The sequence below is a fragment of the Lepisosteus platostomus genome, chromosome 9 (genome assembly GCF_059453375.1).
Source record: "Lepisosteus platostomus isolate fLepPlt1 chromosome 9, fLepPlt1.hap1, whole genome shotgun sequence".
Lineage (NCBI taxonomy): Eukaryota > Metazoa > Chordata > Actinopteri > Semionotiformes > Lepisosteidae > Lepisosteus > Lepisosteus platostomus.
Genome location: NC_142619.1, coordinates 3004952 through 3019248, shown reverse-complemented (window position 1 = coordinate 3019248; position 14297 = coordinate 3004952). Strand labels below are relative to the sequence as shown.

The 14297-nt window shown below is 45.9% G+C and overlaps 1 protein-coding gene and 1 long non-coding RNA gene across 3 annotated transcripts in view; one reads left to right on the top strand and one right to left on the bottom strand.

Annotated features, from left to right (window-relative positions):
- The window catches only part of LOC148654383 (uncharacterized), a 175142-nt gene that overhangs the window by 49287 nt on the left and 111558 nt on the right, over positions 1-14297 (top strand). The window lies entirely within an intron of this gene.
- Positions 1-14297, bottom strand: part of LOC148654388 (vesicular glutamate transporter 1-like) — a 131309-nt gene that overhangs the window by 78187 nt on the left and 38825 nt on the right. The window contains exon 13 of one of the 2 annotated variants that reach the window (XM_088646483.1): positions 10683-13735. The exons of the other annotated variant lie outside the window; for it this stretch is intronic. The gene's annotated coding sequence lies outside the window, so the exon portion shown is untranslated. Of the gene's footprint in view, positions 1-10682; positions 13736-14297 lie in introns of those variants that run through there. 2 annotated transcript variants of the gene reach the window in all.

The following is a 14297-nucleotide window of genomic DNA, read 5'->3' as shown; positions in this document are numbered from 1 at the left end:
GCCTGAGGAACAGACAGTGAGCCCGTCTCTCAATAATAATAATACAGTGTGTGATCTCCTGTCCCAGCCTGAGGAACAGACAGTGAGCCTGTCTCTCAATAATAATAATACAGTGTGTGACCTCCTGTCCCAGCCTGAGGAACAGACAGTGAGCCTGTCTCTCAATAATAATAATACAGTGTGTGACCTCCTGTCCCAGCCTGAGGAATAGTGAGCCTGTCTCTCAATAATAATAATACAGTGTGTGATCTCCTGTCCCAGCCTGAGGAACAGACAGTGAGCCCGTCTCTCAATAATAATACTACAGTGTGTGATCTCCTGTCCCAGCCTGAGGAAGAGAGAGTGAGCCTCTCTCTCAATAATAATAATACAGTGTGTGATCTCCTGTACCAGCCTGAGGAACAGACAGTGAGCCTGTCTCTCAATAATAATAATACAGTGTGTGATCTCCTGTCCCAGCCTGAGGAACAGACAGTGAGCCTGTCTCTCAGTAATGATAATACAGTGTGCGATCTCCTGTCCCAGCCTGAGGAACAGACAGTGAGCCTGTCTCTCAATAATAATAATACAGTGTGTGATCTCCTGTCCCAGCCTGAGGAACAGACAGTGAGCCTGTCTCTCAGTAATAATAATACAGTGTGTGATCTCCTGTCCCAGCCTGAGGAACAGACAGTGAGCCTGTCTCTCAATAATAATAATACAGTGTGTGATCTCCTGTCCCAGCCTGAGGAACAGACAGTGAGCCTACATTTTATTACAAAACAGCCTCATCCAGAAAAATATGAGAACTGATTCCACCACTCTAGAATATCAATGTTTTTCAGACCATTTCTAGAATTTCTGTCAATTTCAATGGGTAATATACTGTTTAGAATCAAAAGGTGTTTGTGAGAGAAATCGTATTTTAAAACTATTTTTTTTAACCACAGACTAAAAGACACGCTGTATGTTATTCACACCTGCCCCCAGTTTAAACGGACTGTTTTACTGGAACCATGTAAATGTAAATAAACAGACTCACCTGGGGTTCAATAAACCAGGGGTTATGTCTTCCAGTATTCAGATAGTTTTTAAATGCGTAGGCTGATTACACAGGAATCCTGTGTCTTGTGTCATAAAGAGTTGCAAATCTATAAACACCACCAAACATCTGGCAGGTGCCTTTGCAGGGATTCTGATCCAGGCGGCCAAGGCCTGGATACAGTAGGTCACAAGAGCTTGAGTTATTCGAAGAAAACTGAGGTCAGCTTTGGAAAGACGTCACCTCAGTCACAGCTGGCGCTGGCAGGAGCAGGAGAAAGCAGAAGCAGACCTGGGACGTCAGCTCCATCGCCTGTCACTGGGATACACTGGAGATGAAAACACCACCAGCGCTCTTGGGCAAGTGTGACAAGACCTGCTGGATTCCTTGTGCATATATATACGAGGGGGCGGAGTGGTGGATCTGTGGCTCAGGATCTGCGCCTGTGGCTGGGAGGTTGCTGGTTCAAATCCCGTGGCCCAGCAGAGGAATCCTACTCCGTGGGGCCCCTGAGCGAGGCCCTTCACCCCAGCTGCTCCGGGGGTGCTGGATAAATGGCCGACCCTGCGCTCTGACCCCCAGCTTCTCTCTCCCTGTCTGTGTGTCTCCTGGAGAGCAGGCTGGGGTCTGAGAAAAGACACATTCCTCATGCAAGACATTGTATCTGGCCAATAAAGTGATCTGATCTTGTATACACATGAGTGGCCAGAGAATTTCCCTTATGAAAGGACACAGTGGAGGGATCTGCAGGGTACCTGATCCCCCGAGCTCCTTCGCTGGCTTTCAGTGTTATTTTTACTGCAGGGTTGGGTGTGCGGTGGTCCAGTGGTCAGTAGGGCCCCCCCGCCCCCCGGACTCTAGGTCCTATTCCACTCCCACTCGTGACTTCCCCCTGGGAGCCTGCGCTGTGCTGGACATGCTGTTGACCAGGGGGGACTCTCGGGCAGAGCTGGATCACAGGGCCACTGTAGAGGAGAAGGGGGGGAGGTCCCCAGGGGGCCGTGAGAGGGGGTCCCCTCTGCCGGCGCCGTGGCCGAGCTGGTAAATGCACCCGTCTCGTCAACAGGAGATCCGGGGTCCGAATCCCAGCGTGCCCTGCAGGGTCCGCCCTCGTCAGCGGGACCGGTCCTGTGCGAGTTTCCATTTCCTTCCTGGAACAGCTCGGTCACACGCCCTGCTCCCAGCCTCACCTGCGGCTGCCAGCCGGCTCTCGTCACTCAGCTCCGTGAATCATAATCGTTATAATGAATTCATGACTGCTGTCCACCCTCTGAGCTCTTTACCTCCTTCCGTGTCCCGCCAGCCCCTTACGAACAAGGATCCTTCAACCCCTCCCAAAAATAAAGTTTTCTGTCTCTATAGAATTGCACTCTTACACTGACAAATACCTCTCTTGGCTCTGAAAAGTATAATACTTGCACGTTTTTTTCATCTTTCTTGGTCTTTCGCTGTGCGGAAATTCTTCATCTGTCCACAAGGGGGCGCTGCTGGCCTCGTTATGCCTGCGAGCTGTCACCCGGGCATTTTCTGTCGTTCTCCTGGGCCGCTGATAGTTTTTTATTTCGTTCATTAATAATAATAATCCCCCACACTTGTATAGCCCCTGTCTGGACCCTCCACTCCGAGCTCTTCCCAGGTCAGGGGGAATCCCACTACCCCCACCAGTGTGCAGCCCCACCTGGATGATGCTCCAGTCCTCTCCCACACACCAGCTCTCAGTGGGGAGGAGAGCAGAGGGATGGAGCCAGTTCAGAGAGGGGGGTTATTAGGAGGCCATGAGGGGTAAAGGCCAGGGGGGGAATTTGGCCGGACACTGGGGTGACACCCCTACTCTTGTCGAGAGACACCCTGGGATTGTTAATGACCACAGAGAGTCAGGACCTCGGTTTGACGTCTCATCCGAAGGACGGCGCCTGTTTACAGTCTAGTGTCCCCGTCACTATACTGGGGCATGAGGACCCACACAGACCGCAGGGTGAGCGCCCCCTGCTGGCCCCACTCACACCTCTCCCAGCAGCAGCCTCAGCTTTCCCAGGAGTCTCCCCTCCAGGTACTGGCCAGGCTCCCACCTGCTGGGCTCCAGTGGGGTTTGTCAGCTGGGAGCTGCAGGGCGATACGGCTGCTTAGAAAACTCACTTTATCAAATGTTTTTACAAGGTAGTCAGAGACGAATCGGGTTTCCTGCGTTCCCTGGGTGAACTCCCCTCTGCGCAGGGCTACTGCACTCTGCTGGCCAGTAAAAGTAACCCTATCCTCTCTCGCTCACTTTCTCTCTCTCTCCCGGGGACAGATGGAGGCAGGATTATCTGTGTGATTTTAGGCAAAGATTAGTCAACGAACAGACGCTCAGTGTGGGAGGATGGGAGAGACAGAGAGTAAAGGAGAGACTGATATTGAGAGACTCCAGTACATGAACACTGCACTGAGAGAGAGAGGGGTTCATACAGACACACTGACTGGACACTCCAGTACATTAACACTGCACTGAGAGAGAGAGGGGTTCATACAGACACACTGACTGGACACTCCAGTACATTAACACTGCACTGAGAGAGAGAGGGGTTCATACAGACACACTGACTGGACACTCCAGTACATGAACACTGCACTGAGAGAGAGAGGGGTTAATACAGACACACTGACTGGACACTCCAGTACATGAACACTGCACTGAGAGAGAGAGGGGTTCATACAGACACACTGACTGGACACTCCAGTACATTAACACTGCACTGAGAGAGAGAGGGGTTCATACAGACACACTGACTGGACACTCCAGTACATTAACACTGCACTGAGAGAGAGAGGGGTTCATACAGACACACTGACTGGACACTCCAGTACATGAACACTGCACTAGGAGAGAGAGGGGTTAATACAGACACACTGACTGGACACTCCAGTACATTAACACTGCACTGAGAGAGAGAGGGGTTCATACAGACACACTGACTGGACACTCCAGTACATGAACACTGCACTGAGAGAGAGAGGGGTTAATACAGACACACTGACTGGACACTCCAGTACATTAACACTGCACTGAGAGAGAGAGGGGTTCATACAGACACACTGACTGGACACTCCAGTACATTAACACTGCACTGAGAGAGAGAGGGGTTAATACAGACACACTGACTGGACACTCCAGTACATTAACACTGCACTGAGAGAGAGAGGGGTTCATACAGACACACTGACTGGACACTCCAGTACATTAACACTGCACTGAGAGAGAGGGGTTAATACAGACACACTGACTGGACACTCCAGTACATTAACACTGCACTGAGAGAGAGAGGGGTTAATACAGACACACTGACTGGACACTCCAGTACATTAACACTGCACTGAGAGAGAGAGGGGCTCATACAGACACACTGACTGGACACTCCAGTACATTAACACTGCACTGAGAGAGAGAGGGGTTCATACAGACACACTGACTGGACACTCCAGTACATCAACACTGCACTGAGAGAGAGAGGGGTTCATACAGACACACTGACTGGACACTCCAGTACATTAACACTGCACTGAGAGAGAGAGGGGTTCATACAGACACACTGACTGGACACTCCAGTACATTAACACTGCACTGAGAGAGAGAGGGGTTCATACAGACACACTGACTGGACACTCCAGTACATTAACACTGCACTGAGAGAGAGAGGGGTTCATACAGACACACTGACTGGACACTCCAGTACATTAACACTGCACTGAGAGAGAGAGGGGTTCATACAGACACACTGACTGGACTCTCCAGTACAGTAACAGGGCACTGACTGCGAGAGTGTATATTTACTCCTGGACTCTCTTTTCCAGTCAGGCCCCAGTGGGAATCGGTCTCCTTGCTGGCCTGACCTCCTGTCCCTGCGGGAGTATCTGTTCTCCTGTAATCGATGGGTGGAAGGGGCAGAGAGGGTGTAATCTGACACTGGAAATCCGGAGAGAGGGAAAGACTATTCCACTAGGCTGGGGAGGGGCGCAGAGACACACGCGGAGACAAGGGAGAGGGACATATCAGATGAGAAGACATAAAAACAGATTGTACTGCAGCAAATGCAGACACTGGGTTTTCATCCGTACAGTGAGACAACCAGTCCCAGTGCTTCTAATTCTGCTAGTGCTGCTACTAATACAGCTACTACAGTCTTTCTACTATATACTGCTACTAATACAGCTACTACAGTCTTTCTACTATATACTGCTACTAATACAGACACTACAGTCTTTCTACTGTATACTGCTACTAATACAGCTACTACAGTCTTTCTACTATATACTGCTACTAATACAGACACTACAGTCTTTCTACTGTATACTGCTACTAATACAGACACTACAGTCTTTCTACTGTATACTGCTACTAATACAGACACTACAGTCTTTCTACTGTATACTGCTACTAATACAGACACTACAGTCTTTCTACTGTATACTGCTACTAATACAGCTACTACAGTCTTTCTACTGTATACTGCTACTAATACAGCTACTACAGTCTTTCTACTATATACTGCTACTAATACAGACACTACAGTCTTTCTACTATATACTGCTACTAATACAGACACTACAGTCTTTCTACTGTATACTGCTACTAATACAGCTACTACAGTCTTTCTACTGTATACTGCTACTAATACAGCTACTACAGTCTTTCTACTATATACTGCTACTAATACAGCTACTACAGTCTTTCTACTATATACTGCTGCTAATACAGCTACTACAGTCTTTCTACTATATACTGCTACTAATACAGCTACTACAGTCTTTCTACTGTATACTGCTACTAATACAGCTACTACAGTCTTTCTACTGTATACTGCTACTAATACAGCTACTACAGTCTTTCTACTGTATACTGCTACTAATACAGACACTACAGTCTTTCTACTGTATACTGCTGCTAATACAGCTACTACAGTCTTTCTACTGTATACTGCTACTAATACAGCTACTACAGTCTTTCTACTATATACTGCTACTAATACAGACACTACAGTCTTTCTACTATATACTGCTACTAATACAGACACTACAGTCTTTCTACTATATACTGCTGCTAATACAGCTACTACAGTCTTTCTACTGTATACTGCTACTAATACAGCTACTACAGTCTTTCTACTGTATACTGCTACTAATACAGACACTACAGTCTTTCTACTGTATACTGCTGCTAATACAGCTACTACAGTCTTTCTACTATATACTGCTACTAATACAGACACTACAGTCTTTCTACTGTATACTGCTACTAATACAGACACTACAGTCTTTCTACTGTATACTGCTACTAATACAGCTACTACAGTCTTTCTACTGTATACTGCTACTAATACAGACACTACAGTCTTTCTACTGTATACTGCTACTAATACAGCTACTACAGTCTTTCTACTATATACTGCTACTAATACAGCTACTACAGTCTTTCTACTATATACTGCTACTAATACAGCTACTACAGTCTTTCTACTGTATACTGCTACTAATACAGACACTACAGTCTTTCTACTGTATACTGCTACTAATACAGCTACTACAGTCTTTCTACTGTATACTGCTACTAATACAGCTACTACAGTCTTTCTACTGTATACTGCTACTAATACAGACACTACAGTCTTTCTACTGTATACTGCTACTAATACAGCTACTACAGTCTTTCTACTGTATACTGCTACTAATACAGCTACTACAGTCTTTCTACTATATACTGCTACTAATACAGCTACTACAGTCTTTCTACTGTATACTGCTACTAATACAGCTACTACAGTCTTTCTACTGTATACTGCTACTAATACAGCTACTACAGTCTTTCTACTGTATACTGCTACTAATACAGACACTACAGTCTTTCTACTGTATACTGCTACTAATACAGCTACTACAGTCTTTCTACTGTATACTGCTACTAATACAGCTACTACAGTCTTTCTACTATATACTGCTACTAATACAGCTACTACAGTCTTTCTACTGTATACTGCTACTAATACAGCTACTACAGTCTTTCTACTGTATACTGCTACTAATACAGCTACTACAGTCTTTCTACTGTATACTGCTACTAATACAGACACTACAGTCTTTCTACTGTATACTGCTGCTAATACAGCTACTACAGTCTTTCTACTGTATACTGCTGCTAATACAGCTACTACAGTCTTTCTACTATATACTGCTACTAATACAGCTACTACAGTCTTTCTACTGTATACTGCTACTAATACAGCTACTACAGTCTTTCTACTGTATACTGCTACTAATACAGCTACTACAGTCTTTCTACTGTATACTGCTACTAATACAGACACTACAGTCTTTCTACTGTATACTGCTGCTAATACAGCTACTACAGTCTTTCTACTGTATACTGCTACTAATACAGCTACTACAGTCTTTCTACTATATACTGCTACTAATACAGACACTACAGTCTTTCTACTATATACTGCTACTAATACAGACACTACAGTCTTTCTACTATATACTGCTGCTAATACAGCTACTACAGTCTTTCTACTGTATACTGCTACTAATACAGCTACTACAGTCTTTCTACTATATACTGCTACTAATACAGACACTACAGTCTTTCTACTATATACTGCTACTAATACAGACACTACAGTCTTTCTACTATATACTGCTGCTAATACAGCTACTACAGTCTTTCTACTGTATACTGCTACTAATACAGCTACTACAGTCTTTCTACTATATACTGCTACTAATACAGCTACTACAGTCTTTCTACTGTATACTGCTACTAATACAGACACTACAGTCTTTCTACTGTATACTGCTACTAATACAGCTACTACAGTCTTTCTACTGTATACTGCTACTAATACAGCTACTACAGTCTTTCTACTGTATACTGCTGCTAATACAGCTACTACAGTCTTTCTACTATATACTGCTACTAATACAGCTACTACAGTCTTTCTACTATATACTGCTACTAATACAGCTACTACAGTCTTTCTACTGTATACTGCTACTAATACAGACACTACAGTCTTTCTACTGTATACTGCTACTAATACAGCTACTACAGTCTTTCTACTGTATACTGCTACTAATACAGCTACTACAGTCTTTCTACTATATACTGCTACTAATACAGACACTACAGTCTTTCTACTATATACTGCTGCTAATACAGACACTACAGTCTTTCTACTGTATACTGCTACTAATACAGACACTACAGTCTTTCTACTGTATACTGCTACTAATACAGACACTACAGTCTTTCTACTGTATACTGCTACTAATACAGACACTACAGTCTTTCTACTATATACTGCTACTAATACAGCTACTACAGTCTTTCTACTATATACTGCTACTAATACAGCTACTACAGTCTTTCTACTGTATACTGCTACTAATACAGACACTACAGTCTTTCTACTGTATACTGCTACTAATACAGCTACTACAGTCTTTCTACTGTATACTGCTACTAATACAGCTACTACAGTCTTTCTACTATATACTGCTACTAATACAGACACTACAGTCTTTCTACTATATACTGCTGCTAATACAGACACTACAGTCTTTCTACTGTATACTGCTACTAATACAGACACTAGTCTTTCTACTGTATACTGCTACTAATACAGACACTACAGTCTTTCTACTGTATACTGCTACTAATACAGCTACTACAGTCTTTCTACTGTATACTGCTACTAATACAGCTACTACAGTCTTTCTACTATATACTGCTACTAATACAGACACTACAGTCTTTCTACTATATACTGCTGCTAATACAGACACTACAGTCTTTCTACTGTATACTGCTACTAATACAGACACTACAGTCTTTCTACTGTATACTGCTACTAATACAGACACTACAGTCTTTCTACTGTATACTGCTGCTAATACAGCTACTACAGTCTTTCTACTGTATACTGCTACTAATACAGCTACTACAGTCTTTCTACTATATACTGCTGCTAATACAGCTACTACAGTCTTTCTACTGTATACTGCTACTAATACAGCTACTACAGTCTTTCTACTATATACTGCTGCTAATACAGCTACTACAGTCTTTCTACTATATACTGCTACTAATACAGACACTACAGTCTTTCTACTGTATACTGCTGCTAATACAGCTACTACAGTCTTTCTACTGTATACTGCTGCTAATACAGCTACTACAGTCTTTTTACTGTATACTGCTGCTAATACAGCTACTACAGTCTTTTTACTGTATACTGCTGCTAATACAGCTACTACAGTCTTTCTACTGTATACTGCTGCTAATACAGCTACTACAGTCTTTCTACTGTATACTGCTACTAATACAGCTACTACAGTCTTTCTACTATATACTGCTACTAATACAGCTACTACAGTCTTTCTACTATATACTGCTACTAATACAGCTACTACAGTCTTTCTACTGTATACTGCTACTAATACAGACACTACAGTCTTTCTACTGTATACTGCTGCTAATACAGCTACTACAGTCTTTCTACTATATACTGCTGCTAATTCTGCTACTGCTACTAATACAGTACAGGGATCATTCTGCACCAGTCACCTCACCTGGGAGACGCACAGGGATCATTCTGCACCAGTAACCCCACCTGGGAGACACACAGTGATCATTCTGTACCTGTAACCCCACCTGGGAGACGCACAGTGATCATTCTGCACCTGTAACCCCACCTGGGAGACGCACAGTGATCGTTCTGCACCAACAACCCTACCTGGGAGACACACAGTGATCATTCTGCACCAGTAACCCCACCTGGGAGACGCACAGTGATCATTCTGCACCAGCTGCCCCTACTGGGAGACACACAGTGATCATTCTGCACCAGTCGCCCCACCTGGGAGACACACAGTGATCATTCTGCACCAGTTACCCCACCTGGGAGACGCACAGTGATCATTCTGCACCAGTAACCCCACCTGAGAGACACACAGTGATCATTCTGCACCTGTAACTCCACCTGGGAGACACACAGTGATCATTCTGCACCAGTAACCCCACCTGGGAGACGCACAGTGATCATTCTGCACCAGTCACCTCACTTGGGAGACGCACAGTGATCATTCTGCACCTGTAACCCCACCTGGGAGACGCACAGTGATCATTCTGCACCAGTAGCCCCACCTGGGAGATGCACAGGGATCATTCTGCACCAGTAACCCCACCTGGGAGACGCACAGTGATCATTGTGCACCAGTAGCCCCACCTGGGAGACGCACAGTGATCATTCTGCACCTGTAACTCCACCTGGGAGACGCACAGTGATCATTCTGCACCAGTAGCCCCACCTGGGAGACGCACAGGGATCATTCTGCACCAGTAACCCCACCTGGGAGACGCACAGTGATCATTGTGCACCAGTAGCCCCACCTGGGAGACACACAGTGATCATTGTGCACCTGTAACTCCACCTGGGAGACGCACAGTGATCATTCTGCACCTGTAACTCCACCTGGGAGACGCACAGTGATCATTCTGCACCAGTAGCCCCACCTGGGAGACGCACAGTGATCATTCTACACCAGTAACCCCACCTGGGAGACGCACAGTGATCATTCTGCACCAGTAGCCCCACGATTGAACAAGACAACAACATCAACTTCATCGTGATAATATACACAGTTCTTTTTAATGTTTATACACAGGGTGTGGCCTTTTCACACGCACAGATTTTGATACACAGCTTATTTTTAAAACAGTTCATACAGACTTCTGTTGTTGTTTCTGGTCATTTTTTTGTTTTCACACGGAATAAAAAAAAAAAACACAACGAAGAAAGAAATAACGGCGATTTCCTCCCGTTCAACAGCGTCGCTGTGTATTACTCACTACCGTGCTGACGCCCCGCCCTGAAGATGAGTTTCACCCTCGATGCCATCCAGGTGGGGCTGGAGGGGGTCCCCATTACCTGTGAAGCGCTTCGAGTGGAGTGTCCCGAAAAGCTATCTGAGTGTAAGCAATTATTAATATTGTAACGCAACGGGGGTTCAGGTGGGCGCCCTTGCCGCATTAGGTCACCCGCCCACCGTCGGGGGCTCGAACCCGGGACTCCCACGTCGCTCAGCAGGGACCCAGCCCGGTGAGCCAAAGAGAGATCTCTCTACAGCCCAGTAGCTGTAGTCCTGCTATCACAGGGAAGGGCGGTGACGTCACCTGCTCTGGTACGCCGGCTCTTACACAGTGCCTGTCGGCCGTAAGCGTTACAATATTAATATTATTAGCTATCCGGCTGGATACAGGATGTACCGCTGGGATCACAAGCTGATCGACATCCCGAAGCCCTTCCGTCCAGTTCTGCACCGCCACCATCCACGGCGCTGTGACGCGACCGCCGCCGTGCGCCGTCGGCCACCAGGTGGCGCTAATTGTTGCTAATTGAATTGCTGAAAGCGAGCGGTCAGCTCAGGGGGGGTGGGTGTTAAAAAAGCCCTTCAACGACTGGCGCGACGTGTTTCACCTCGCCCGGTGCGCCCCCGGACGTACCGCGGGCGTTTTCCTGGGCGCCTCAAACGCCCAACGGGGCCGTTTGGAACCTGCTTGAGACGGGGACGTCTCTCGCAGTTCAGCGGCCCCGCCGGCAGGGGGCGACGTGCGCTCCCAAGACCGCGGGTGCGGCGTGTACGACCCGCTGTCTGGGTCGGGAGGGGGGAGGGGGGAGGACAACGGCAGGAGGTGACCGGGCCGAGACCCTGCCCAGTGACGACGACCATGTGGGACCGGTTCATTCTCCAGCACCAGAGGGGATACAGGGAGGGGATCCCAGACGCGCCCAGACAGTGTAGCGCGCAGTGCTTATTGCTTGTAAGGAGATCCCCTTCATAAAATCACCATTCCTCCCCCGATACTGACCCGCTCCGCGCCAAGACGGCTTTCGGAGGGAGACTAAAGTCTAAAGTTTGGGAATTTGTGCGGGGGGGAAAATCAGGCCACGCAGCTGAACTGATTCCACGTCTCCAGAGGCCCTATCAAGCCCACGCCCCGCTGCTCACGTTCACGGCGATTTTACCCGGCTCCCACGCCGTGCTTTACCACACCGGACACCGCCGGGACCGGCGCCGCGGTAACAACCGTCAAGCTGCGTGTCAGACGTGTAGAAGAATTTGGGAGCTGCTGTTTGTACCTCGTCCTTAACGCGGTCACACCGCGCCGCCGGAATGATATCATAACGAGCAGGTCGACAAAAACAACAACAACAACAACACAACGAAATAACTGAACGTGATCTTGAGGAAAGAAAATGAACAAACCAAGCGTCGTTACCGCCTAAAGTGACAAATGACTGCTCTCGTAAACACTTCTAATAGTAAATATTGCAATTCGACTATCTAGAGTAGTAAAGCATGGCTTTTGTGAAACGTTAATATAGTAAAACCCGAAACCGCCGTCTGGTGTAGTAAAGCACAGCTGATAAAGACATTTACAACAGTACACCGCGGTATTATCCCAGGCTAGTGTTGTCAGGTACAATTTTATGAAACGTTACTGCAATAAACCGTGGTATTATCAGTCTACAGCAGTAAAGTGCACGATCTTATTCGATAATACTACATGAACCATGTTATTGAGGTAGTGTAGTAAAGTATGTCTCACGAAGCATTAGTACAGTAAATCCTGGTATTGTCACAGTCTAGTGTAGTAAAGTATATCAGTTATGAAACTTTCCTACAGTAAACAATAGTGTTGCACTGTCTAGTGCAGTAAAGCACGGAACTTATAGATATTTACTGCAGCAAACATGGTATTGTCACAGTCTACTGTAGTAAAGCACACTTTAGTACACTAAACATGGTGTTCTCACAATCTAATGCAGTAGAGAACAGCGCTTATGAAAATTCACTACGGTAAACATGGTATTGTCACAGTCTAGTGCAGGAAAGTATATCTCTAATGAAATTCTACTACAGTAAACAGGGTATTGTCACAGTCTAGTGCAGCAAAGTATATCTCTTATAAAATTCTACAGTAAACAGGGTATTGTCACAGTTTAGTGTAGTAAAGTATATCTCTTATAAAATTCTACTACAGTAAACACGATACCGTATTTCAGCAGTGTGTTGTAGTACTGCACCCCTCTCATGACATTGTACTGCAGTACACATGGTATTGTCACAATCTAGTGTGGTACAGGAGGGCTCTGAAGACAGTATAATACAGGGAGTGATGGGGTCATTACAGCACAGGTTACAGATACAGCATTGCAAAAAAAAAAAACAAACACGATAAAAACAAGTCATCTGGGCTGAAGGGAAATTAATACTGTGTGTTCATGGAGAAAAACTGCCAGCGATACTTACAAAGTAGGTACATTTTTAAAAGATCAGGGGTACCCAGGTTCTCTGGTATTTGGAGAGTTCAATAATCACAAACAGGTAAGCTCAAGACACACACACACACACACACTCCTCCCAGTTCTCATCCAGCACAGGAGCATTCTCCTTGCTAACACATCTGAACTACTGACAAACTAGGTGACTGGTGAGATCGTTCTTCCTTAAATACTGTTGAACTGGCAGGAACTCTGCTACACTCTGCAATACAGTACTAGTGCACACACACACACATACTGCCACACGTGACAAATACAGCACACACACACAGAGAAACACAGAGAGAGTGCGGTGTTAATGTACTGCAGTGTCCAGTCAGTGTGTCTGTATGAACCCCTCTCTCTCTCTCAGTGCAGTGTTCATGTACTGGAGTGTCCAGTCAGTGTGTCTGTATGAACCCCTCTCTCTCTCAGTGCAGTGTTAATGTACTGGAGTGTCCAGTCAGTGTGTCTGTATTAACCCCCCTCTCTCTCTCAGTGCAGTGTTAATGTACTGGAGTGTCCAGTCAGTGTGTCTGTATGAACCCCTCTCTCTCTCAGTGCAGTGTTCATGTACTGGAGTGTCCAGTCAGTGTGTCTGTATTAACCCCTCTCTCTCTCAGTGCAGTGTTAATGTACTGGAGTGTCCAGTCAGTGTGTCTGTATGAACCCCTCTCTCTCTCAGTGCAGTGTTAATGTACTGGAGTGTCCAGTCTGTGTGTCTGTATGAACCCCTCTCTCTCTCAGTGCAGTGTTAATGTACTGGAGTGTCCAGTCAGTGTGTCTGTATGAACCCCTCTCTCTCTCAGTGCAGTGTTCATGTACTGGAGTGTCCAGTGTGTCTGTATGAACCCCTCTTTCTCTCAGTGCAGTGTTAATGTACTGGAGTGTCCAGTCAGTGTGTCTGTATGAACCCCTCT